Source organism: Microcebus murinus, chromosome 7 (assembly GCF_040939455.1).
Source record: "Microcebus murinus isolate Inina chromosome 7, M.murinus_Inina_mat1.0, whole genome shotgun sequence".
NCBI lineage: Eukaryota > Metazoa > Chordata > Mammalia > Primates > Cheirogaleidae > Microcebus > Microcebus murinus.
Genome location: NC_134110.1, coordinates 20,542,496 through 20,568,965, shown reverse-complemented (window position 1 = coordinate 20,568,965; position 26,470 = coordinate 20,542,496). Strand labels below are relative to the sequence as shown.

General features: G+C 37.2%; 2 long non-coding RNA genes across 10 annotated transcripts in view; one reads left to right on the top strand and one right to left on the bottom strand.

The window, feature by feature from the left end:
- LOC105871323 (uncharacterized) overlaps positions 1-26,470 on the top strand; it is a 41,702-nt gene that overhangs the window by 9,809 nt on the left and 5,423 nt on the right. The window contains exons 2-6 of the long non-coding RNA XR_012920107.1: positions 6,708-7,168; positions 8,788-8,889; positions 10,567-10,680; positions 18,819-18,900; positions 22,409-22,607. This is a non-coding gene — a long non-coding RNA (uncharacterized LOC105871323). The remainder of the gene's footprint in view (positions 1-6,707; positions 7,169-8,787; positions 8,890-10,566; positions 10,681-18,818; positions 18,901-22,408; positions 22,608-26,470) is intronic.
- LOC105871321 (uncharacterized) overlaps positions 1-26,470 on the bottom strand; it is a 139,270-nt gene that overhangs the window by 107,453 nt on the left and 5,347 nt on the right. For 5 of the 9 annotated variants that reach the window (XR_012920102.1, XR_012920098.1, XR_012920106.1 and 2 more), the window contains exons 2-3: positions 21,599-26,275; positions 18,789-18,898 (exon numbers count right to left, since the gene is read on the bottom strand). This is a non-coding gene — a long non-coding RNA (uncharacterized LOC105871321). The remainder of the gene's footprint in view (positions 1-18,788; positions 18,899-21,598; positions 26,276-26,470) is intronic. The other 4 variants (XR_012920105.1, XR_012920104.1, XR_012920103.1 and 1 more) reach the window with 4 other exon arrangements.

The following is a 26,470-nucleotide window of genomic DNA, read 5'->3' as shown; positions in this document are numbered from 1 at the left end:
TAATCCCAGCAATTTAGGAGGCTGAGGCAGGAGGACCATCTGAAGCCAGGAGTTTGAGAGCAGCCTGAATAAAACTGCAAGACTCTATCTCTATAAAAAATAATAAAGTCCTGAAAACATAAAATAAACTGCATTTCTATTTAATAACAGTTGATTTAAAATGAGACTAAGAAAATCATCTCATTTAATATAGCAAGAAAAAGATATATTTATGAATTAATTTAATATAGTAAGTATAAGATGTACATTATAAACTACAAATATATTTGAAAATTAAATATTTTAAATAAATGGAACAAAACATTTCATTTTTATTGATCGGAAGGCTTAATATTGTTTGATGCCCATATTTTCTAAATGGATTTCCAAATCTATTACAACTCTGTAGAAATCTTGACATGTATTTTTTCAATTGTTTTGGCAGGTTGGCAGGTTGATTCTAAAATTCATATGGAAATTCAAGTGCTCCAGAATAGTGAAAAGAATCTTAAAAAGAAGAAACAAAGTTAGAATACCTGACTCACATGCTGATTTCTGAACTTATTATAAACCAATAGTAATCAATACATTGTGGTACTAATACAAAGATAGACATATAGGTAAATGGAATACAGTTGAGTATCCAGAATTAATCTTTAAAGTTACGGTAAACTTATTTATAAGTTTGACATTATAATTCATTGTGGAAAATTATTTTCTTAACAAGTATTACTACCACAAACATATATCCACATGCAAGATGACTCCTTTCCACTTTTTATACATAACTAACTCAAAATAGAGCATAGACCTAAATGTAAGAGTTAAACTACACATCCCATAGAATAGAAATAAATCTATATAAATTTAGGTGAAATAATGGCATATAAGTTATGATACCAAAATACAAGTGACAACAGAAAAAAAAATAAAGGGATGAATTGAGCTTCAAAATAATTAAAAACATTTGTGATTGAAAGTACACCATCAAGACCACACTAAGACTGGGAAAAATGTTTGCAGATTCATGTTTACTAGATTAAATTCATGTGCTGCTAGAAATATTAGTAGGAATTCATGCTTAACTTTACATACATCTATATGGACAAATGTAGAAATATATGTGTGTATAAGTTAATATACATATATACATATTAACTTGTATACACATGTATTTGTTATGTCAAATGACAAAGCAAAGACACATCAGAGGCCTAAAAATTAATAAAGAAAACACAATAACACAAAATGCTTGCTTAGGTCCATGCAATGGTGACTCTGCCTTGAAATGAGAAGAAACTAATTTTCAAAAATGATCAAATTAGGCCGGGCGCGGTGGCTCACGCCTATAATCCTAGCTCTCTGGGAGGCCGAGGTGGGCGGATTGCTCAAGGTCAGGAGTTCAAAACCAGCCTGAGCAAGAGCGAGACCCCGTCTCTACTATAAATAGAAAGAAATTAATTGGCCAACTGATATGTATATAAAAAATTAGCCGGGCATGGTGGCGCATGCCTGTAGTCCCAGCTACTCGGGAGGCTGAGGCAGAAGGATCGCTGGAGCCCAGGAGTGTGAGGTTGCTGTGAGCTAGGCTGATGCCACGGCACTCACTCTAGCCTGGACAACAAAGCAAGACTCTGTCTCAAAAAAAAAAAAAAAAAAAGATAAAATTAAAGGCACACAAAGTGGGATAATTTATTTTGATTACTAGGCCAAAAAATTCTATAAATATAAATAATCTACCAATATGAAACATAGGCAAAAATTGCTATGAATGTCATTTAAAAGAAAAATAAATTCATGTAATATATCTTACAAGCTGAGAGAAATGAGAAAATCATGAGTTTTGAAGGAGAATATCACAGAATATATAGGAGGACATGTGGTCACATGTGTGGACATGTTTTATGTCCATGGAGAAAAGATCCTGTTGAATATGAGCCCAGTCCCACCATGGTCTGACCTTCCTGCTCTTGCTGTCCTCACACATTTCTGATCCCACTGGACCTTTCTCCACTGCCCTCTTCTCATGCCCTGGCCTGTGCCATGGACACAATTTTTCTTCTTCTCTTTCCCTCCCCTGTTTGCTGGACTCACTGCTCCTCTTCAGAATCTTCTCAACGTTCCTCCACCTGGACGTCTTCCTTGTCCTTTCCATTCCAGGTCTGATGACTGTCTTCTGAGTTCTCAAGGTCAGTTCTTTCACCGAAAGTTTAGATTTCTAAGTTTTTTCAACTGATTCAGAGAATATGAAAATTGTTTGTATTGTTTTCCTGTGACCCTCACACATGTAGTGGACACAAAGCAACACTGAAGATTTCGCTTTATGTTGAATTTCATAAATGTTTTAGCTAACTTTTCAACTTCCTCACCTATATCTTTGCCTACTTCCCAAAAAACTCTGTCTCTCTTTCAATCTGAAGAGGATTTGAACTTGAAGATGAGCATGGTTCTTTTGCCCCCTTCTATCCTCAGGACAGGATTTGAGCCCTGACTCTCCTCAGCCTCTTCTCCAGCCACCCACTCTCAACCCACTGCACAGACCCTCGAATGGACCATGCTGCTGCTGCCTCATCTGCACCTCTTCTGTCCTCCTCCACAGTGTTACCCTCTTACTGACATAAAATTTACTTGTACAATAGGATTTAATTCTATTAATATGGTTTCTTGGATATTTTGAAATCCATATTAGTTACCATGCCTCACTCATTTTACTATATGTGTGCAGGTATTTTCTAATATATACTTTAAAAAAAAATTTGTCACAGTTACTGCTAGACTTGTTTGAGCCATGCCATGATTTAAATTTTCTGCACATGCATGAGTATATCTTGAAATGTTCTGTTTTACCTTGCTAAGATCACCTATATTGATACTTGTGGAATGGGTGCCAACAGGAAAGGGGGAAATCACATAAATAATCGTAATATGCTGAAATAAAAAAAAATGTTTCTTTACCATCACTCTTCATGCTACACAAGGTGATGTAAAGATATCATTGCTTGTGTATAAAAACCTAATTCAGAATATTCAGAATCAGAATATTAAGATATGGGTGAATTAATTTATGAATGAATTTCAATATTGTTTTCATTTGTATATGAATATTGCTTGTATATTTAAAATTCTAAAACGGCTTTTTCAGTAAGTGTGAATAAGTCTATTATGTGTATAGTAGTGTAATTGACAGAGCCATTATCATTTCTTTTATATTTCTTTTAGATTGTTCTTTGATTCATTCACCTTTGATTCATTTTCATAAGGTAGATACCTTGCAAATGAACTCCTACAGACACTGTTAATTTGGTGAATTATGACCTTCCCCTTACTGTTATAGTTGCCAGTCACTTTTCTGTGTGTGTTGGACTCACATTGTTCCAGATCCACTGTAATCACATCAACTAGCTCCAAGGATACAGAAATGATGGAGTAACTGTGGGACAAATGAAACAAAATGTTGTGGGAAAACATCTAGGGATTGAATGTGGCTTATCATATGTAGAAAAATGGACAAATTATACAGAATACTGGATTGAAATATAGAGCACATCAATCAATGCGGGGCACTGGTACCTGAGGGACATGAAACAATGTCATCAGCCCTACTATTTCCTGTTATTCTTTGTGAGAGTTTTCAGGCCATGATGTGCCATGAATTTTGGAACACAGTGTCTGAGTTAAGAGAAGGCAACTCAGAGTCTGATGAATGAGTTGACTGAATTCCATCCAATCCCTTTCCACATTCAATGGTAAAAATGGGAGAAAATATTCATGCCAGCACCTAAGCAGGCTGGCCTGCTAGTGCCATCATCAGTCCACTGAGACGTGGTTCACAGAAGTACAGGAGCAGGACAGGGGAAAAATAAAGCAAAGACATAAAGATAATCCATTTGAATTAACTTTGCCTTCAAGTCTTTCATCTTATTTCTGACTATAAAAAGTCAAAGGCCTTTACATAACACAAGCCCAAGGATGAAGGGATACCCTTTAGAGATGAAGTAAATGATGTATATACGTAGAATGAATCACTCTATGTGGACACCAGCCTGCCTTTCCTATATTATTTTGCTAGATGTGGTTGATAAACTCACTACATTATGGGAAGATGCAGGGGTGGTGATTCCCTAAACATCCCTGCAAAACTGTGTTCTCTGGCCTGTGCAGAAGACAGAGAGAACCCAGAAAATGACAGTACATTGCCATTATTTGAACCAAGTGCTGATTCAAATTCCAGCTGCTGTAACAGATATGGTTTCATTGCTTGAGCAAAAAAGCACATCTCCTGGTTCCTGGTCTATATCCATTATTCTGGCAAATGACTTATTCTCCATTCCTGTATACAAGGTCCACCAGAAGCAGTTTGATATCACCAGCAAGGCAGACATACACCATCATTGTCCTACCTCAGGGGTATATTAACTCTTGAGCCCTATGTTGCACTTTAGATCAGAATGCTCACCAGAATTTACCTCAATAGAATAGGATTTTAATCAGTGGACATGATAATCAGTTCTGAGAATACTACTGAGCCTCTTTCCCCACATGGCTCAATGGGCTCATGGCCATGGTGGCAGTGATGGAGGTTGTGCATGTGCTGAGCAACATAGACTGCCACTAATTAAGGCTGATCCGTATATGTCCCTTCTGAGCACTCAATCTTCCAGCAACACTGAGCCCTTGATATTGAAACCTCCTTTACAAATTGATAAAAGGGTGCAATTTACCAGTGAGAACTGGTAAAGATCTAGTTAAAAATAAGGCACAGACCTAGCTAAAATTATGATAATTACCAACTGTCCCCCTGTTTGCTTCACTTGGAGTCCCATTGTTGGTGGTCATGAAGATTGTTAGCTTTCTCCATAGTTAGCATCATCTTTTTGAAACCAAGGGGTAGTTTCTAAGAAATCATCCAGGTCCTGTATTCCAGTGGAATGGCTAACCCACCCAGACCAGTGACCCATACTGATAAACTGACTTAAATGGTCTTGTGACCCCCACCCAAGAACCAGTCAGCAAAGATGACAATTTCCACAACCCTGTGGTCTGTCCTAAATCCAGCCAATTATCAGACACAATTGCCTACACCAAACTGTCTTTAAAAACTCTGTCTCCCAAATTCTCTTGGAGGTGGATTTGAGAAATTTTTCCATCTCCATGCTTAGTGCTATATGGAGTAAACTCTTTCTCTGCAGCAAACCCTGCTGTATCAGTGCATTGGCTTCATCATGGACACTGGGCAAATGAACCTGGTTGGGCAGCAACAAACTAGGGGCTCATCTAGGATTGCCACTGTAGGGATATGCCCATGGTTTGGCAGCCTCTCAATCGCACAGCAGACTTAGAAACTTGCCCTAACAGCTGTTCAGTTTTCTTGCACTGAGCGCCTTCTCTGGCTCCATCCCTCCTGGTGGGACTTTGTTCCCCCATGGTGTTTCTACCTGTTTACAGGACAGAAACAATTTCTGGAAACTGAGGACATCCTGGTGAATATTCAAAGCAAGTACAGCATCCCTGTCCTTCTCTGGTTTGCTGCCTCTCTGAAGACATTTTGGCTCCTTCGTGAGTCTTGGCTGGCTTTCCTATATTATAGGAAAAGTCTTGTCTTAGGGAGACTTCTCCCTGCAAGATGGAGATTAGGGAGCATCTCTAGAAGAATACTCTTAGAATTGGAAGGTTTTTTGTTTTGATAGTCACTTTATAATCAGTACTTCTTTAAAAATTATGGCTAAAATAGATTATTTAAGGTCTCTTCAATTCAAAAATAAATTTAAAGATCTCTTATTGTAAATAACTGTCTTAGTTGTATTTATAAAAAAGATCAGAACAAAAGAATATTTAAAAATTTTATGGCCAGCCTTAAAAATTATCCTGAAAAAAATTGAAGTGCAAATATCTTGTCTAAAACAGAGATAAGAATCCTTTGGACACTGCCTCTGTGGGAAGAAGGGCAGAAACTGATTCGCCTCATACCCTAAGGGTCCAAGTTTTGTGTTTTCATCTGGGCATCCTATGTTCAATTATTTGGCATGGAATGAACTTGTTCTGGTTTGGTATTTGTATAAATTGTGCTGTTTGTTGATGCTAGTTAGACTTTCCTTTCTTTGAGCTCTTTCTTATGACTTTTTAGACATCATAAAAACTGTTATTTTTTTTTTTATGTTTTACTGGGTTTTTTTTCCTCTAAAGAGGTTAAAAAACAACAAAAACCCCAAATCTTGCCTCCTTGATTACATTATAATATGGGTTAAGGCTGAAAGGAGTGTACTTAAAATATTCAAAAATAAAACTGTTAGCTGTTTGTTCTGTTTACTTTCATTCCTCTCTACTTTTTCTTTTTTGCTGATCCCTGAGCCTTAGCCAGGCAAAGGCATCTGATTATTCAAGGCAAATGCTGAATCATACTGTCTATGAATGTCCCTAACCACATGGCAGGGCTAGAGTCTCTCTGAACCTGTTCTGGTTCAGCTATCTGATTTGTGGGTTGTTCTTTGCTCAATAAAACTCTGTTAAATTTAATCTTTCAGAAGTGTGTTATTTATGCAGGAGGAGATGATCTCAGCCTAATCTTTTCTGTCAAAGGAATATTCTGTCTGATATCCAACTTTATGTAATTATTAGCACTTAGCACAAACTGTACAGCAACAATAACCTTGGTTTAATCTCCTTTATTGGAATACCAAAAAACCCCCACATTCACTAACTAACTTCCTTGTTCTCCCTTTTACCCTAAGAACGCGCCTTAGCCAATCAAGCAAGGCAAAACTGTGAGGTCGAAGTCCCTACCAATGGGATAAGACATGGCCCTACGTCTGCCTTAGGGATAAAAAGATGAAGAACTTCCCCATAACGCACTCCTGGCTGGCTGCTTTTGCTGCCGCTGCTGCGCACCCTTCTGATCAAAAGTGAAGATTTTGCCTTGCCACGACAATTTGCAGCGTCTGTTTTCTTAACGACACCGCGGATTACTTCCAACAATTCGGAGGCTTCTCCGGTGATCGCCCATTTTCTTTGGAAGGAGGACTCGATCCCTGCTCCTGGGGAAGACGTGTCATGCTACCCCCTTGTGGCAGCCCTTGGGATTAAGGTGACCAACACACCCCAAAGCGGTAAATGAACCTGAGCTCTTAGCAACACAGGGAAAAAGGCCTAATCAGGATCCCTGGCAACCAGGTAACTCTGTGCACAGACTAAGGTAAGAAAAGTCACCGGGCAAGGAAGTATTTCGTTGGTTGTCAGAATATTACAGAGGGTGTGTATGTGTGACTGAGATGTGCCTTAGGCATGAAGTGATAGTGAAGTCCTGATTCGCAGTTCCATGGCTGCCTCATACGACTGAAGGTGGTACCTAGTCTTGAACTTGATCCTAGTCAGGGGTTTATACTGACACACCAATGTTAAGAGGAGCCTAAATTTCCACAAGGAAGTGTCAGGAAATGGACAAAGTGGAAGTGAAGAGTGTAAGAAACCTGCAAGTTGGGGGGTTGAACCTTTAGACTGGACACATACAGAGCAAAAGTTAAGAGTGTTAGAAACCTCCAGGTGTGTGTGTTGGGGGGTTGAACCTCTAGACTGAGATGCACACACACAACCAGGAAGTCGAGATGGAAATAACACAAGAAAATCTCTAGAGAAAATAAAAGTTTCCCTGATAGCCGGCTAGGACTAATAAATGGTAAAATCTTATTGTTTCATTTAGACACAAGAGCCCATTCTTAAACTCCCTTTTTCTTGGCTTGAGTCAAAACTTGGGGATGCCTGTTTTCTGGCCAGATCTCTAGGTCTTGGTTTGACTCAGATTTCAGAGATGCCTGATATCTGATCAGTACCTCAGGTTGTTTAGCAGGGGGACACCCCATGCAGACTCTCAGTGTCTCAGTGTATGACCATTCCTAAAGTCCTTCTTCTTTTCTTTCTCCTAGTTGTGATCAGAGGCAACATGAAGTTACATGACAATGAAATTTGGCCCAAGAATGGATCTCTTAAACCTAATGCCATTCTGCCACTCAACCTTCTGTTGCTGCTGGCACAGCAAGGAGGTCTCAAGTTCTCTATGTTCAGCCTTTCTTTAAACTTGCTAGAAATCCTAATCTTCACTCTGTCTGCCACATGTTACTTTTTACTTCTGCATCTTTCTCACTGCCTTCATTTTCCAGATAAGATTTCTCTTTTGATTCTCCCTGTTCCCCTTCCTCTTTCTTCTTCTTCTGTCCCCACCGCTCTTGCCTGGCCACACTTCCCAAGGCTGGACAGGCTTCATCCCTGCCTGTACACCACCTCCCTCTTTGGGAGGCTGCAGGGTCAGAAGGCATTGTATATTACTCAGAACCAGGATAAAAGTCCAGTATTTTCCCTTCATGACTGTCCTCTTACTACTTAAATCCTAACACCCAGGAGGGACAATATATCTTAGCAATGCTCTTCATCCCCCATTCAGCCCTGATATTCAGCATAAACCCCAAAAGCTTGAAAAGGGGCCTCAGAATCCACAAGTGGAAATTTAAAACTGGCCTTCAAGGTCTTTGATAACCAGGATGGGGAGAGGCAAGAGGAAAACGAGAGAATGGGACTGATAGCAACCAAAGAGCAGAAAAAAGCTTTCCAAATAGTGGCTACCACTATAAAAGAGTTTTTCAGAGACAGAGATACCCTGAAGGCTAAGGGAAGAAGGCACCAGGATCACATCCTACCCTGGGAAGTACACCTTTCTTCCTCTACAACCATCTGGGTACCTGGAGAGCAATGCCCCAGGTAGCAGAGCTCAGGGCCAGAATTGACAATGGTCCCCTGAGCCAGCATCTTCAATACCCACAGATGCACTGGAACTGCTTCAGTCTGATGGACATGTCCAGATTTGGAACAAGTTCACCTTCATCACATTGGGATAGTCCAGCCTCAGATAACTCTCTGTCACAGGTAAGCATATTGACTTTAGTAAATCCAGGCACCATTACTCTACTCTCCCTGAATTTTCATTACCTCTGTTTCCCTCTCCTATCTCCATCATCAGGGTGAGAAGTAAAATACAAAGCCCCTGTAAAATACAAAGCCCCTGTGTATTCCATAGCCTTTCTGACCACTGGGAGAAGTTTTTGCCCATTCCTTTTTGTTCTTCCCACCTGCCTCATTCCAGACTGGGAAAAAATATTATGATTCAGTTAGACACCTAACTCCTTTAACACCACAGGCTTCCCACTCAGGCTCCCAGAAAAACCTAACTGAGACTTTACATACAACCTTCTTTTCCCCTTGATCCAGCCCTGGGGTCCTAACTCTATGAGCTTAGCAAAACAAAAACAAGATAGAAGGAAAAAATAAGTAGGAGAGAGAGAGAGATAAAGAAAGTTAAAGATATGAGAATATATTTTAATATGTAAAGTTAAAAAGATACTAATTTTGTATAGAAAGGAAACTTGTATGGAAATTTGTGTCCTAAAAATAACTTGTGGTTTAAGAAAGAAAGTTTGGGACAAAAACAGAAAGTCCAAGCATGTCAAAGATAGTCTGTGTAAGTTGAGATAAGGTTCATGGAGGAGAATTTAGGGAAGGATTTTGTATGTGATTAAACTGGCTATAGTGAAAGGTGAATCTCTGTTTAAAACAAAAAAGTTCTCTGTCTCAGTTTATACGACTTTATCAAGCCTTTTGGATTTCTATTCTTGTACACATGTTTAAAGTAATGGGCAAAAATTCAGAACTTAGAGGATCAATTTTCCACTATGGAGTTAAAAAGTAAAGTTTGTTAAACTTTCTATCTTTTGCCTGCTAAAGCTGCAGTTTCTAAGTTACCAGTATTGAAATAAAACTCACTAAACTATGTTTTGTGGTAAATTCAAGACCAACCTGGAACAGCCAGTTACTCATTCAAAACTGAAGGAAAAAAAAAGGAAGTAAAAAGAGTCCTTGCAGGTTTCATGATTCCTGTCCTGCCTCTACTCTCACTTTTAAAACCATCCAATTCCAACCCCCTTTGTAACCCAAATGAACTCTCAACTCAGGTAGAGACATCTCAACTTCCATGTCAAGCAGGAAGCAACTGCATAAGAGGACATCTCCATTCATATTCCCCAGATTTTGAGTTCATTAAATATATATTTTTTTAACCAAAGAGGGGGGAAATGAAAGTTGATCTTACTAAAAACCTACATAACAGAAAAAAATAAATTATCAAACAGAAAGAGAAATAAATTTACAACATTATACCTATATCTTTCCCCAGTGACCCATCTAAGGTAACTGTTGTAAAAGTCAAGGATTTAAGACAAACAGTTGCAATAGAAACTGGGTATAATGATTTAAATGCCTAGTTAAAATGGATCAAATATTCTGTCCACACCCTAATAAGAGTGATTGTTACCCCTGTGTGACAGGAAGACCAGAGATCCAAACAGCTCCCTTTCCACTTGGATAGTCTATAAATCCTATGGGCATGCACTGTATGGTAGTTCTCTTCCAGGAGACCATGGCATGGGGAAATAAATTGTGCAAGACCCTATCCTTGCTTTTCTCTAACATGAGAGGTCTTGTGGTTCAGCCCCCGAGGATCATGAGGCCACCAGCCTCTGACATCCACTTTACCTTGTGTCTCTCTAGACGGGAGGAGAAGGTAGCATCTCTTGGAAACACAACAGGATACAATCAAAGCCTGGTCTTCAAGAAGCTACAGGATCAGTCTTCCCTCTCCATACCCTGAGAAGACATCTGGAGGTATCATAAAGACCAACTATTTGAGGTCCTACTGAAAAGCTAGAGTGGCACCTGCACTTTGGTGCAACTGACCATTTCTTTTACCCTGGTGTTCCAATCAGATCCTAGTTGAGGAAAGGGGACATCAGACAAAAAGAAAAATAGATGCTCCCAGGGAATCTTTTGATCTCCATATTTTCATTAATGCTATTGGAAGCCCCTGAGAGGTATCAAATGAATTCAAAACTAGAAATCAAATAGCTGGCAAATTTGAATATTTATTCTTCTGGTGGTCCACTATAAATAAAAATATAGACTGAATCAACTACATATACTATGATCAAAAAATTTTGGAAGTTATACCAGAGATGCCATAAAAATTATAACCAAACAACTAGGGCCCACCAGTAAAATAATGTGGGAAAATAAAATGGCTTTAGATATAATATTAACAGAAAAAGGTGGAATATGTGTTTCATGATTGAAGGCCAGTGCTACATTTGTATCCCCAATAACACAGCTCCAGACAGCACACACACACACACACAAAAAAAAAAACTCTATAAAAACTTACTATCTTGACTAATGAACCAGCTGAAAATCTCAGGGATAGATAACCCTTTCATTAGCTTAATAGAGCAATGGTTTAAAAAAATAAAAAGGGTTGATAACAACAATACTAACTTCCTATTATTGTATTTAATGTTTTAATATTAAAGAAATAGTACATTATCCCTTATATTAGGAGACTAATCCACAGATTAATAAAAACCACCTTAACTAAACAACCTCATCCACCTCCCTATAAAAACAAATTGTTACTATTAAAAAACCAAGAACACCAAAATCAGCTCCTCCTTACTGAATTTGAGGAAAAGAGTGGAAAAGTCTAATATAAAAGGGGGAAATTGTAGGAGGAGATGACCTTGGCCTAATATTTTTTTTCCAAAGGAATATTCTGTTTGATATCCAGCTTTACATAATTATTAGCACATAGCACAAACTGTACAATAACGATAACCTTTGCTTAATCTCCTTTATTGTAATACCAAAAAATCCACATTTACTAACTTTAATTCCCTTGTTCTCCCTTTTACCCCAACAACACACCTTAGCCAGTCAGGTAAGAGAAAGATTGTGAGGTCAACATCTCTACCAATGGGATGAGACGTGGCCCTAGGTCTGCATTAGGGATAAAAAGATGAAGAACTTCCCCGTAACACACTGCTGGCTGGCTGCTTTTATTGCCGCGATGTGTCCTTCTCATCAGAAGTAAAGATTCTGCCTTGCTCAGACAATTTGCCGTGTCTTGTTTCTTGAATGACACCACGGGTTACTTCAATAGTTATGAAGGAGAGTTCCTAGAGACCTCCAAGGAGCACAAAGTAGACAAGCAAGGTAACAACCAGGTTGTACCCATTACTGGGGCTTGTGGATACGTTTTTTCTCAGATCCTGAAGCTCCTCAGATTTGTATTTTAAGCTCTCTGAGTTTGTTTGAATGAATTCTTGATCCTAACTGGTTTGAAAGTTGCAATAGAAAATATACTGAGTCTAGGATCAGATTGAACCTAATTATCCTGCCTCAATGTCCAAGGTGGCTGGGACTATAGGTGTGCGTGACCACACCTGGCTGATTTTTCTACCTTTTTGTGGACGTGGGGGTCTTGGTTTATTGCTTGGATTGGTCTCAGACTCCTGGCCTCAGACAGTGCTCTCGCTTCGGCCTCCCAAAGTGCTACGATTGCAGGCATAAGCCAATGTTCCTGAAGATTAATTTGATATCTTGAAACAATTTTATAAAAAAATTATATATACACATACACACATGTATATATACACAAATTCTGGAAATATAGGAAATTTCTGTTTACAAGTGTGTCTTAGAGGGAGGACTGAATGAGTAGAAACTCTTACACTGTTCTAAATTTATGTGACAAATCTTACCTTGGTTTAGGGTACTTTTCCTGGCTATTTTATCTTAAATGAAACTTTTCATATAATGCTTTTTTCCCTTTGTACCAAAAAATATGATTTAATATTTATGCCTAAAGTCCTAGCTCTGTGCTTTTAAAATAAAAATTTCTGCCTCGTTTCATGTAGGAGTCATCATTTTAGAATGCAAATTGTTGCCAAGCTAATAATTGTTTGGAGCAATAAAATAGGTAATTAAAAGCTTAATAGTCTGAATAATATATATGTATATATTGAAAGCCAGCAAATAAAAGGTCTTCTTCTGTCTTTATGTGTGCATGTTTGTGTGTCTATATATGCCATGTGTATGTGATATCTTACTACCAAGACATGTAAAAACACTCTAATCAATTTGTTTAAAAAATAAGTGCTTAAATCAAATATTTTATCATCAATCTAGGGAAAAACTCAAATTCCTTTTAGTTCACCTTTTGAATAAACTGCAAAGTGGGGGGAGAGAAAGAAAGAGAGATGCATTCAGTTTGCCTCCTCACTGATTTGCATTTCAGTTTGTCTATATTAGATCTTATGATTGTTTGGAAAACTGAGTCTCTAATATATTAAGGAGTAATATTTTTGTATTTTAAATATTTGAATTATCAGTGTGACTAAATGAATTCTAAAGTAACCTGTAATCTTATTTTGCAACAAGTGTATTATGACAGACAATTCATGACTTCCCGCTTATAAGTTTTCACTAAAATTTCAAGTTGCTAAAATAAGAATTCAAGTTGATACATATGGTTCTATATATCAAGTTTACCATAAATTAAATGTTTTTAATAACAAAAAATTAAGAGAAGTGTAAAATGTCTTATTAAATATATATAATTTTGTCTAATTCAGAGGGTGATTTAAATTTTGATTAAAAATACAAATTTGAGAAGAAAATAAAAACAAGATAGAAGGTAACTAGTGAGTAAGAGAAAGAGATGTAAAAAGGCAATGAATATAGAAACATATTTTTGTTAAGAAAGGTTAAACAGAAAGGAGACTAATACTGTATAAGAAAGAATCTTGTATGGAAATTTTTTTGATTATAAGATGACTGGTTATTTAAGAAAGGGAAATTTAGCACAAACACGGAGAGTTATAGGTATGTTTATAAATAGTCTGTGCAAATTGAGATAAAGTTCATTAAAAAGAATTTATAAAGGAATTTTGTATGTGATCAAGTTGATCATATTTTTTTTGGTTTAAACAACAGTTTGAGATATCAATTTTCTCTTAATGAAATGACATAATGTACTATTTTTGATTCTATGTCCTGTTTCCTTTTCTTAATTAAAAAATTACACTACAGAAGGTTTTTATTTACCTTTTACATAATGGCCTAAAAGAAGACAAGATTTTATGCTTAAAAAGATAATCCCTGTGTTGTCTTTATTAGATTTTTCAAGTAACTAAAGAAATTAAACTTTTGAAAGGGTTAAGGTTTGCACCCATATGACTTCTGTGTTCCCTTCAGAATCTTTTGATGATTATCACTCTTGATTAAATAGAAGGCCATTATTTTATAATGTCTTGTGATTCTATTTGAACAAATGTTTCAAGCCTTTGAGATCTGAGAAACTTTCTAAAACTCAAATCCTAAATCCAGCCTTTTGACCTCAAACTGGTTTTTGTGCATTAGGATCACTGAAACACTAACAGAATCACATTAGGCTTAGTTGACATGTTAAAAATATACAGGAAACATTGTCAAATATGAAATGGTGTTTAACTTTCTTTGGATTATATTTATATAATCATGTTATTAATATATGTTCCTATATTATAAAATATTGATATGTCTCGGTGTACTTTATCAGTAAAAATTAGGATTACATTGCCATATGTCACAAAAATATCCAACTTTGTTGGTCAATTGTCCCTTTAATTATGGCTAGTCTAAGACTTTTGTCATCAATAGTCAATTATTATTTTGCTTTGATTCATCTTAGAAAGTGTTTTTTTTAAACTGGCTATGTCAAAGTTTGCTTGTTCAAGGAAAGACATGGAAAGGACTGACAAATTCTCTTGAATACAGGTTTCTGATAACTTTGTAGATCATATACTATTGGACTAAAATAAAACAAACTTCCTGGACTTTAATTCGAAAGCTGATGTGTCTGTGAGTTTTACTAACTCAACTTCAGACAGAACAGAAATTACTTACATGGGACCGAACTAAAATTTTTATGACATTTTGTTTGAAACATCACTGATTTGTGTTGTTTTCCTGAAGTCAAGAAAATATTTTTTGAGCCAGGTGCAGTGGCTCACGCCTGTAATCCTAGCACTCTGTAAGGCCAAGGCAGGAGGATCATTTGAGCTCAGGAGTTCGAGACCAGCCTGAGCAAGAGTGAGATCCTGTCTCTACTAAAAAAAAGAAAAAAAAATCAAAAGAAATTAGCTGGACAATACACACACACACACACACACACACCAAAAAAAAAAAAAAAAAAAAAATTAGCCGGGCATGGTGGTGCATACCTGTAGTCCCCGCTACTTGGGAGGCTGAGGCAGGAGGATCGCCTAAGCCCAGGAGTTTGAGGTTGCTGTGAGCTGCTAGGCTGATGTCACAGCACTCTAGCCCAGGCAACAGAGCGACACTCTGTCTCAAAAAAAAAGAAAAAAAAATCCTTCTTTTGAGCTATTTATAACTTACACCAAAGTCTGCATTTGAAGCAAAATTTGAAGCATTTATTTTTCTATTTGATTTCTCTAGAATTTGAAAGCTATTTGTGAGTATTCTTAATGCATGGCAAAATTGTTATCTGCATAAGTTTAATAAGAATCAGTTTTCTACTACAATAGGACACATTGAAAACATTGGTTACTTTACCAAGGCTTTGCTGGAATGGCATATTTTTAGAGATCAGCAGACTGTGTTAAAGAATTAGGTTGAATTTATAAGGTTGATAGAGAGCACATTGGAAAATTTAGCCAGGTACTTCATCAATAATATTTCCTGATCTGTAGGGCATAAAGAATGCTACCTTCTGACAGAAACAGGAATTCTAAGTTAATTTGCAACCTGAGACAAGAAAAATTTGCCCAATTCATACAGGTATCTAATGGCACAGATAAATTCTTGGCTTGATTTGACAGTCTTTTTAGTCAAACCTGAGATTCCTCATGAAAAAAGTAAAGTCTGTTTGTTGTTGTTTTTGTTGTTTTGTTTTGTTTTTCTGAGATAGAGTCTTGTTCTGTTGCCGGGGCTATAGTGCTGTGGAGTCAGCCTAGCTCATAGCAACCTCAAACTCCTGGGCTCAAGTGATTCTCCTGCCTCAGCCTCCCAAGTAGCTAGGACTACAGACATGCACCACCATTCCCAGCTAATTTTTTCCATATATTTTTAGTTTTCCAGCTAATTTTTTTCTATTTTTAGTAGCGATGGGGTCTCGCTCCTCCCACCTTGGCCTTGCAGAGTGCTAGGATTACAGGCATAGCCACTTTGCCCAGCCCAGTTTTAAAAGAAAAGAAAAGCTTATATGGCTAATAATTATTCTGATTGCACATTATACAAATAGGCCAAGCATAATGACAATAAGTTTATTTTGGCATATAAATTGATCCTACATTTATTCATCTTTAATAAAAACTGAGAAAACGAGGAGAGAAAATATATGGTTCAGAAATAAAACATAAATCTATAGTTCATCTGTTATTAAATTCTAGTTGTGTCTACTGTCTTTGAACTTTTAATATTTGTCTACAATTTGGACTGAATCCTGAATTTCTCCTTGCTGTAAGTCTCCAAATAAAGTCCCCCATGGACTTCTTAAGAGAGGGTCACCAGGAATGTACCAGGATACCTGGTAGCAAAGTTTGCTAGAAATGCTAGTCTCTATCTACAGAGTATATCCCAACAGAGCCATGATTGGAAATCTGTCTATGACTTTAGGCCAGATTGCAGAAGAAACTACAAAAAGCCCCAAGGGTCAACAAAGGTCCCTCAACTCACTAGACCAGGTAGTCTTAGGTAATCAGGCAGTGCTAGATTTCCTGTTGGCTAAACAAGGGAGAGCCTGTGCAGTATTAAACACTACCTCCTGAACCTCAGGAAAACTTGAAACCTGAATAGAACAAAATTCCCAACAATCTGTGTGGCTATCATAGGGCTCTACAAGTGACCTGACACTTGATTGGTTGTCAGAATTATTCACTTGGATTCCCAAGAACTTTAGATCAGTTCTACAGTGGCTATTGAAGCTAGATATTATCTATCTTATAGTCCATTGTTCACTTAAGTATTGTCCAAAGGCTGTAAATAAGGGTACTGATGTTCTCATCATGCAAACCTTAGGTCTGAAATCCAGCAACTGTGGATATTTGCAGATGATTGCAAAATGGTTTCACTTCCCTTATTCTGGGCTAAACCTCAAGTCTGTTCCTTCTCAACTGGAAGAAGCCAGAGTGGTCGCTTGCCCTTTCCTTTCTCATTTGGCCCACATCTCTGCAATAAGGTTGGGTAAATGATCAGGGGGAATAGAAACCACCTTTACAAGTTCATAATGGGGTGCAAGGTGAGAACTCTGGTAAGGGCATAGCTAAAAATAAGGCACAGACCTTGCTAACATAATGATAATAGGTACTCACTGTCCCCTGTTTGCTTCTCTGTAAATACATCTCTGGAGTCACATATGTGATGGTCATAAAGATTCTTAGCTTTATCCATAGATCATATCACCTTTTTGAAAACTAGAGGTAATTTCTGAGATAATTTCCAGGTCCCCCACTCCAGTGGAACAGCTGACCCACCCAGACCTGGGGCACAACTGAGGAACTGACTCAACTGTTCTTGTGACCCCCAACTAAGAATCTGGTCAGCAAAGAAGACAATTTCTACAATGCTGTGATTCCACACTGAACTCAGCCAATTAGAACACTTGATTGCCTATGCCAAAATTTCTTTAAAAAACGGTATCTCCTGAATTCTTAGGGAAGTAGATTTGAGAAATGTCTCCCATCTCACTCCTTAGTGCTATGCAGATTAAACTCTTTCTCTGCTACAAACTATGCTGTCTCAGCACATTGGCTTCCTCTTGGACAGTGGGCAAATGAACATGGTTGGGCAGGAAGAATATGAGACCATTCTCTGGGATCATCCACCAGCTGCCAGGATTTAGGTTTTTTTACACTGGGCAGCATCCATTATGGAGGGGCAGTGTTATTTCCTTTCTAGAATAGACATATTCCCTGAATAGTTTTGCCTTCTCTGAATGAAAGTCTTCTGCCCAAACTACCATCCGTGGACTTACAGAATGTCTTCAGAACTGTCATGTAATTTACACAGCATTGCTTCTTATCAAAGAACACTTCACAGCTAAAGAAGTGCAATACTGGGCTCACACTCATGGAATGCACTATTCTTGCCATATTTTACATCATCCTGCAACAGCTGGCTTGGAAGGACAGTGAAATGGCCTTTGAAGTAGCAGTTACAGGACCAGCTAGTTGACAATATTATAATGGTCTGGTGCATGGTTCTACAGAACCTTGCATATGCACTGAATCAATATCCAAAATATGGTACTGTTTCTTCCATAACCAAGATTCACAGATCCAAGAACCTAGGTATGGAAATGGGAATGGTACCACTTACCACTATATCTAGTGACTCACTAGTAAAGATTTTTTTTCCTGTTCTCCAGATTCTATTCCCTTTTAGCCTAGTGGTCTTAGAACCAGGTTGAAGAATGCTGCACCAGGAGACAAAAAAAAGAAAAAAAAAGGATTCTTTTCAACTTAAAGTTAAGATAGCTACCTGGCCACTTTGTGGTCCACATGTCCCTGAAGCAACACGAAAACAAGGGATTAATGGTGTGTTGGCAGTGACTGAAGTATGATGTAGAGAGTATACATTGTATTAACTATAACATATGCATTAACATAAAGAGGGGAAAAGAATTGAACAAGAAACATAGCTTATAGTAACCCCTGCCTTAATGATATGAAAGGAATAAGCTGAAAATATGATTTGAATATTCCTTCCATTGAAAACTAATGTTGAAATTCAATCCCTATAGGGCAATATTGAGAAGTGAGGTCTTAAAGAGTTGATTGGGTCATGAGGGCTTTGTTCTCATAAATGCATTAAGCCACTGATGTGAGTCTTAACGGTGCTTTATAAAAAGATGAAGGGAGACTTGAACTAGTGCCATCACCCACCTCACCATGTGATGCTCTGCTCTGCCTCAGGAGTCTGTGGAAAATCACCATGAACAAGAAGGCTCTCAGTAGATGTGTCCTCTCTATCTCAGACTTCTCAACCTCCATAACTGTAAGAAATAAATTTCTTTACTTAACAAATTATTCTTTTTAAACTATTGTGTTATAGGCAACAGAAACAAATTAAGACACCTTCTGTGTTTAAATAAGTGAAGTATCACAAGAATGAAAAAACAAGCACCAAAAGTATTCACCATCAAATTGGCATTAACTTATCAACACTATGTGCACATTCAGTAGTAATATTCATCAGCTGTCAGGCAGATGGGAGGGGAGAGGAGGGGATGAGTATATTCATACCTAATGGGTACAGTGTACACTTTCTGGGGATGGACACACTTGAAGCCTTGACTCAGGTGGGGCAAAGGCAATATATATAACCTAAACCTTTGTATCTCTATAATATGCTGAAATAAAAATAAAATAAAAACTAAAAATGTCACTGTCCTTTCTCATTGATTAAAGTATTACTTTAGAGAGGTAAAAATGTTTAATTAATTACAAATGCTCAAAATAACTGCATGTCCATATATTTTATCCTGATATTGAAAGAGAGAAATGTTGCTCAGATCAGCTCCATCTCTCAATCCCAGTCTTCAGGGTATAGGAGCTTGTTTTTTCACTGATGGCACAAATGTGTTGTAGATAACATATCCTATGTTTGTGGACCAAAAAACAACAGTATTGATTGTGTGGAAGTCTGTGGTAGTACAGTTTGCAGTCCCATGGCTTTGTGGGCTTTGAAGGCCTGGTTCCTAGACAACCCTGGTGATACCCAGTAGAATTCTGTGACTTGAAAACAGAGGGCTGTGTGGGGAAGAGTGGACAGTCCTCCCTGCTGTGGACTCTTTGTTAGTCAGCACATTTGCAGAGTAACCATTGAGCCTGTGTCCCTCTCTTAGATTTCTACATGGAGGGGGGGAATATGTTGTCCTGTGTTGTTGTTTCTTATTATTTCTACTATGCTTTCCCCACCTGTGTACAACACATTCTGAAGCAGTCACGTGGCCTTCATCTTTCAAAAACCTGTTTCTAAAGTCTATCTTCCCAGTCTGTGTAAACAGAGGCTTTCCTAAACCTCCATGTTTGTAAATGATTTATCTCTATTTTTGTTTGTTTGTTTTGGCACCCTAATCACCCTGCTACCACGACAATACCTATATTGTGCATTTAGTTTTCAAAATTGGTATTATAATTCCACAATAAGTGTCCTCTCAATTTTTCAAAGGCTTGTAGGTATAATTCCTCTTTTAAAACTTGAAAAAGGAAACTATATCATGAAGAAACTTTCAGAATGGAAAAATATGATTTATGTTTTGATATGTTTAAATATATTTAAATATACTTATGTTTTGAAATGTTAATGATCCACTATTTTTTTTTTTTTTTTTGAGACAGAGTCTTGCTTTGTTGCCCAAGCTACGGTGAGTGCCATGGCGTCAGCCTAGCCCACAGCAACCTCAAACTCCTGGGCTCAAGCGATCCTACTACTTCAGCCTCCTGAGTAGCTGGGACTACAGGCATGTGCCACCATGCCCGGCTAATTTTTTCTATATATATTAGTTGGCCAATTAATTTCTTTCTATTTATAATAGAGAGGGGGTCTCGCTCTTGCTCAGGCTGGTTTCAAACTCCTGACCTCAAGCAATCCACCTGTCTCGGCCTCCCAGAGTGCTAGGATTACAGGCGTGAGCCACCGTGCCCAGCCAATGATCCACTATCATTAACATTTCTCAACTTAGTATCTAATGTTCTGAAGTGATGTCTTTCTAAAAGCCTTTTGTGGTATCCTGAAGATATGCTGCCAAACAATGTGATAAAATGAGGCTCTCTTGGGTATGAGAGGCACAGGCACCTAGTTTTGCAGATGTGGTTATTTTTTTTTTTTTTTTTTTTTTTGAGACAGAGTCTCACTTTGTTGTCCAGGCTAGAGTGAGTGCCGTGGCGTCAGCCTAGCTCACAGCAACCTCAAACTCCTGGGCTTGAGTGATCCTTCTGCCTCAGCCTCCCGAGTAGCTGGGACTACAGGCATGCGCCACCATGCCCGGCTAATTTTTTATATATATATCAGTTGGCCAATTAATTTCTTTCTATTTATAGTAGAGACGGGGTCTCGCTCTTGCTCAGGCTGGTTTTGAACTCCTGACCTTGAGCAATCCGCCCGCCTCGGCCTCCCAAGAGCTAGGATTACAGGCGTGAGCCACAGCGCCCGGCCGCAGATGTGGTTATTGACACTCAAATTGTTGACAGGGTAACAGGGAGTGTGAGTAGGAATGATAAAAAAGAAGTATATCCCTGGAATATTATCTCCTGTGTCCAAAGTTCTGGTGCATGTTTGTTTGTTTTTCCTGTTCATGGTTTCTTTTTATACCAAAAAAAGGTTTTTGACATATTTTTTAAAAAATTTAAAAATAATTTTAAAATCACAGATTTTCAAATATTCTACATAGATTTTCATATATCCTTTATCTTCCTGCAATGTAAATATAACCATAGCATGTCTATGAAAACACAGACATTGACAATGATGCAGAACTATTAAGTGAAGTACAGAGTTTCTACATATATTATCAGTTTTTCCAATAATGTCATTTGTCTGTGCTAAGATCTCATCCAGGATAGCACATTACATTCATGTCAGGTTCATTATGTATTTCTGCATATCATATTACCACCTATTTTAGTGGCTCAAAACCACACACACCCTACTCACAGTTTTTCAAGAATCCAATGTACATGACAGAGAATACCTGAGAACTCAACTGAAATCTTGGGTGAGAAGGTCCTGCTTTCAAACTTCTGTGATTGTTTCTAGGAGTCATGTGCTGCTTAGGTTGTGATGGCTTCACTGGTCAATTATTCCAAACCTTATAAAAGAAAAGAATGAAGAACAGCTGGAAATACTCTTATAGATATTGGCCTAGGTAAAGAATTTATGATGGAGATTCCAAAGGCAATTATAGCAACAACAAAAATAGATAAATTATACTTGATTAAATTAAGAAGTGTCTGCACAGCCAAGTAAATAATTAGCAAAGCAAAAATAATTCACCATGACCAGGTGTGCTTTATTCCAGGGATGCAAGGCTGGTTCAACAGATGCAAATCTATAAATGCAATTTGCCTCAGAAATAAAAGAAAAACAAAGACCATATGATTCTCTCAATAGATACAGAGAAAGCTTTTCACAAAGTCCAACACATCCTTATAAAACTCTTAATAATATAGACATAGATGCTCATAGCTTAAAATTATCAAGTCCATTTATGACAAACCCACTGCCAATATCATACTGAATGGGGAAAAATTGAAACCATTCCCGCTTCGAATGGGAACTAGACAAGGTTGCTCACTAGCTCCACTTCTATTCAACATAGCGCTTGAAGTCCTTGCAACAGCAATTAGACAAGAGAGTGGAATTAAGGGCATCCAAATGTGGGCAGAAGAGATCAAACTCTTACTCTTTGCTGATATGATATTATATCTGTATATGAGGTGAATCCATATTTTAGTACATGCGGCAAAAGATCTGACTAGTTTTTTTGTTTTTTTTTAACAAGGTCAAGGGCATGCAAAGTAAATGAAGACTGGAATACTGTTGCAGATTGGACAGGACCTGATGCATAAGGCAGACCCTGTGATGGTGGCCAATGATCCCTACCTCCTGGTATACACAACCTGCATTACCTTTTTATCCTGTAGGTGTGGGGACAATGGAGGAATTGTCAGTAGCCTGGAAGCAATATAATACAGACAAAGGTAAAGATAAAGGAAAATCACTGGGTGATTTTATTACATAAACTTGTGACACAAATGTATGTTATTTACAAAAAAACGAAAACCGAAAACAAAACAAAACACCCCAACTTTAAATATGTAAACACATATCATATAAAAGTAAATTAGTACAACAAAATATTCCATAAAGCTGATTATATAAAAAGCCAGAGTAGCAATATTAATTGCTGTGAGAGCAGATTTTGAAGCAAGGGAGGTTATCAGGGATAACGAGCTGCTACCCACTCCCTAGTAGCATGGTCAAGAGGGAAACACCATGTGCACTACATCATCTGAACCTGTGAAGCACACACCCAGGAGTATCTCTACAAGTTTCTGCCATTATGGGCTGTCGATGGAGTAGAAAGGCCCTGTCTTTGGACTTATTAGTTCCAGAAATTAAGGGGAGACGGAAGATAAAAGAGGGATGGAATTGATTAAAATTCACTAAAAATGTGTTTAAAAATACCACAGGGAAGGTTTTAGGAGAATAATGTATCAATAGTAATTTTTTAAAGGTTCTGAACACACTTGGTTATTCAAGATTAACCTGGACATTTTGGTGTAGTTGTAAGGCGTTTAAATATTTACTATTCCTATTCACAAATAAATAACCTAGTGATTAGGCACAGGCTCTGGAGTGAAAATCTCTTGTGTTACATGAAGTATCTTACTATCTATGAGAGTGTGATATTTACAAAAAGTGAGAAAAATGAAATAAGTAAAGAGAGCTCAAATCAGATGCATGCCTATGTAAGTTAATGCACAAATACTACAGAATTGCATAACAGAAAGGGTGGAGATAAAAGTATGCAAATCAAAAATCTTATTTAGTAGGTAGAGGGATCACAGGAAGTAATGCAGTCACAATAATCAAACTGCATAACAAATGCATGAAACAATCTACTGAATGGAATAGAGGAACAGTGGCTGACCCAAGGAATTTAGGACTTAGAGGGAGATGCTGAATCTAAATGTCAAATGATTAGCACATAATCACTTAACATTAGTTGGTAAAGTTATTACCAATGAGGATATAAGTACTAATTCTGAAACCACTACACATGTGTGGCCAAATACTATGATTGAATTAACACAACCACCTTGCTTACTGTTAGATTTACAAACAAATAAATGAAAATAGATAGATCAATTCCAGTAGTGCTGAGGTATTTAGGAATTTATGTTTAATTTAAATAGATATATATGGACACATTGAAATTATACACACATGCACACACATGTATATTTATATTGTACACAACTGGTTAATTTAAATGCCACATAAATAATTGGATCTTAGCCAAGCAGAGGCCAATTGATGGTATTCAACTATCCAAGGCAAGATGGGCTTATTTACCACAATGGACAGGAAACAAATAAACAAACAAACAAACAAGTATAGTCCAACGTCTATAAATCTACATTGTTGGCTAGTTAATGATGGTGTTCCTAGCAGTAAAATAAGATAGAAGGCCTACTAAATTATCATGTGATCTAAATAAGCAGAAAGTATTCAGGTAAAGTGAACAAAATTCCAAATCAAATCATAAAAATATAGACCAATCTCAAGCTCAGAAATTGGAGCAGCAATTAAAAACCTCCCCAAACTCCCAGACCCGATGGCTATACTTCAGAGTTTTACCAAACATACAAAGAAGAACTCATATCTATACTACAGAAATTATTCCACAACATTGAGAAAGATAGTATTCTTCCTAACTGATTCTACGAAGTCAATATCACCTTGATACCAAAGCCAGGAAAGGACACAACAACAACAAAAAAGAAAACTGCAGACCAATATCCCTCATGGATATAGATGCAAAAATTCTCAAACAATTTTTTAGCAAATCAAATTCAGCAGCATATCAAAGAAATAATTCACCATGACCAGGTGGATTTTATTCCAGGGATTCAAGGCTGGTTCAACATATGCAAATCTATAAATGCAATTTATTTTGCCTCAGAAATAAAAGCAAAACAAAGACCATATGATTCTCTCAATAGATGCAGAAAAAACATTTGACAAAGTCCAACATACCTTTATGATAAAAACTCTTAACAAAATAGGTATAGATGGGTCCTACCTTAAAATTATCAAGTCCATTTTATGATAAACCCATGGACAATATCATATTGAATAGGGAAAAATTGAAACCATTCCCACTTAGAACTGGAACCAGACAAGCTTGCCCATTATCTCCATTTCTATTCAACATAGTGCTTGAAGTCCTGCCACAGCAATTAGACAAGAGAGGGGAATTAAGGGTGTCCAAATGGGGGAAGATGAGATCAAACTCTCGCTCTTTGCTGATGATATGACATTATATCTAGAAAACCCCAAGGATTCAACCAAGAGACTCCCAGAATTGATAAATGAATTCAATAAAGTCTCAGGATACAAAAATCAGTACACACAAATCAGAGGCATTCATATATACCAACAGTCAGCCCAAAATTCAAATAAAAAACACAATATCCTTTACAACAGCCTCAAAGAAAATTTAATATCTAGGAATATATTTAATGAAAGATGTGAGAGTCATATACAGGGAGAACTAGGAAACACCAAGAAAAATCATTTGTACCCCCATAATATGCTGAAAAAATATATAAAAATAAAATCAAGCATTAAAAAAAAAAGGAAATTGTAGAAGATATAAAGAGACAGAAAAATCTACCTTTCTCATGGATTGGAAGAATCAATATCATTAAAATGTCCATCCTAGGGGGAGGTGGGGCAGGGGCAATATACATAACCTTAACATTTGTACCCCCATAATATGCTGAAATAATAAAAAAAAAAGATGATTTTGGGCACTGTAAAAAAAAAAATGTCCATACTAAAGTGTTCTACAAAATTAACATAATTCCTATCAAAGTACCATCATCATTCTTTACAGATCTAGAAAAAATAATTCTACACTTTGTATGGAACCATAGAAGACTTCATATAGCCAAAGCAATCTTAAGTAAAAAGAACAAACAGGTAGGTATCAGTCTACCACACTTCAAGCTGCACTATAAGACTAGGGTAATTAAAACAGCATGGCATTGGAACAAGAACAGAGACACATACCTTTGGAACAGGACTTAGAATCCAGAGATAAAACCATCTGCATACAATTCATAGAGACAACTGTAACCCGGAGAGCAACAGCTCACATAATGGCCTTATGAACATTATCAATATTGCAGATGTCCCTGAGTACACATCCCAAATTCCACTTTCTGCTTAACTTGGTGAAGGTTACTTGTATTTTGACGTCCTTATTTGTCATGTCTAATATTTTTATTTTTCTATAGATTTTTTCTAAATAATATACTTTTCAGCTTTTTAATATTCAAAGTTAAATAAATATAATTGCCTGCATTAATACAGAACCATAGTCAAATTCTGAGAAACTATTTAGAAAAATCCTTATGTTATATCCTATAATATACCTCATTAGTTCTTTTAAAAACAATAATAAAACAAGGTCAAAGTCATGCAAAGTAAGTGAAGACTGAAAAACTGTTGTAGACTGGACAGGACATGATGTGGAAAACAGACCCTATGATGGCAGCCAATGATCCCCATGTCCTCATGCACACAACTTTGTATTCTCCTTTTCTTCTCCTGAGCGTAGAGAGGAATTGAGATTTGCCTGGAAGGAATAGAATACAACAAAGGTAAATATATGTCACTGGGTGATTATGTTACATAAATTGTTAATTTTTTGCTTTGCTTATAAACTTTCTCCCTTAATGGCTTTGCTGGAGCAAATCTGCCTTATTTGAGAAACCTAGATAGCAAGGAATGAAATGCTTCCTCTCGTCAATGGCGAATAAGGAAAAGGCCC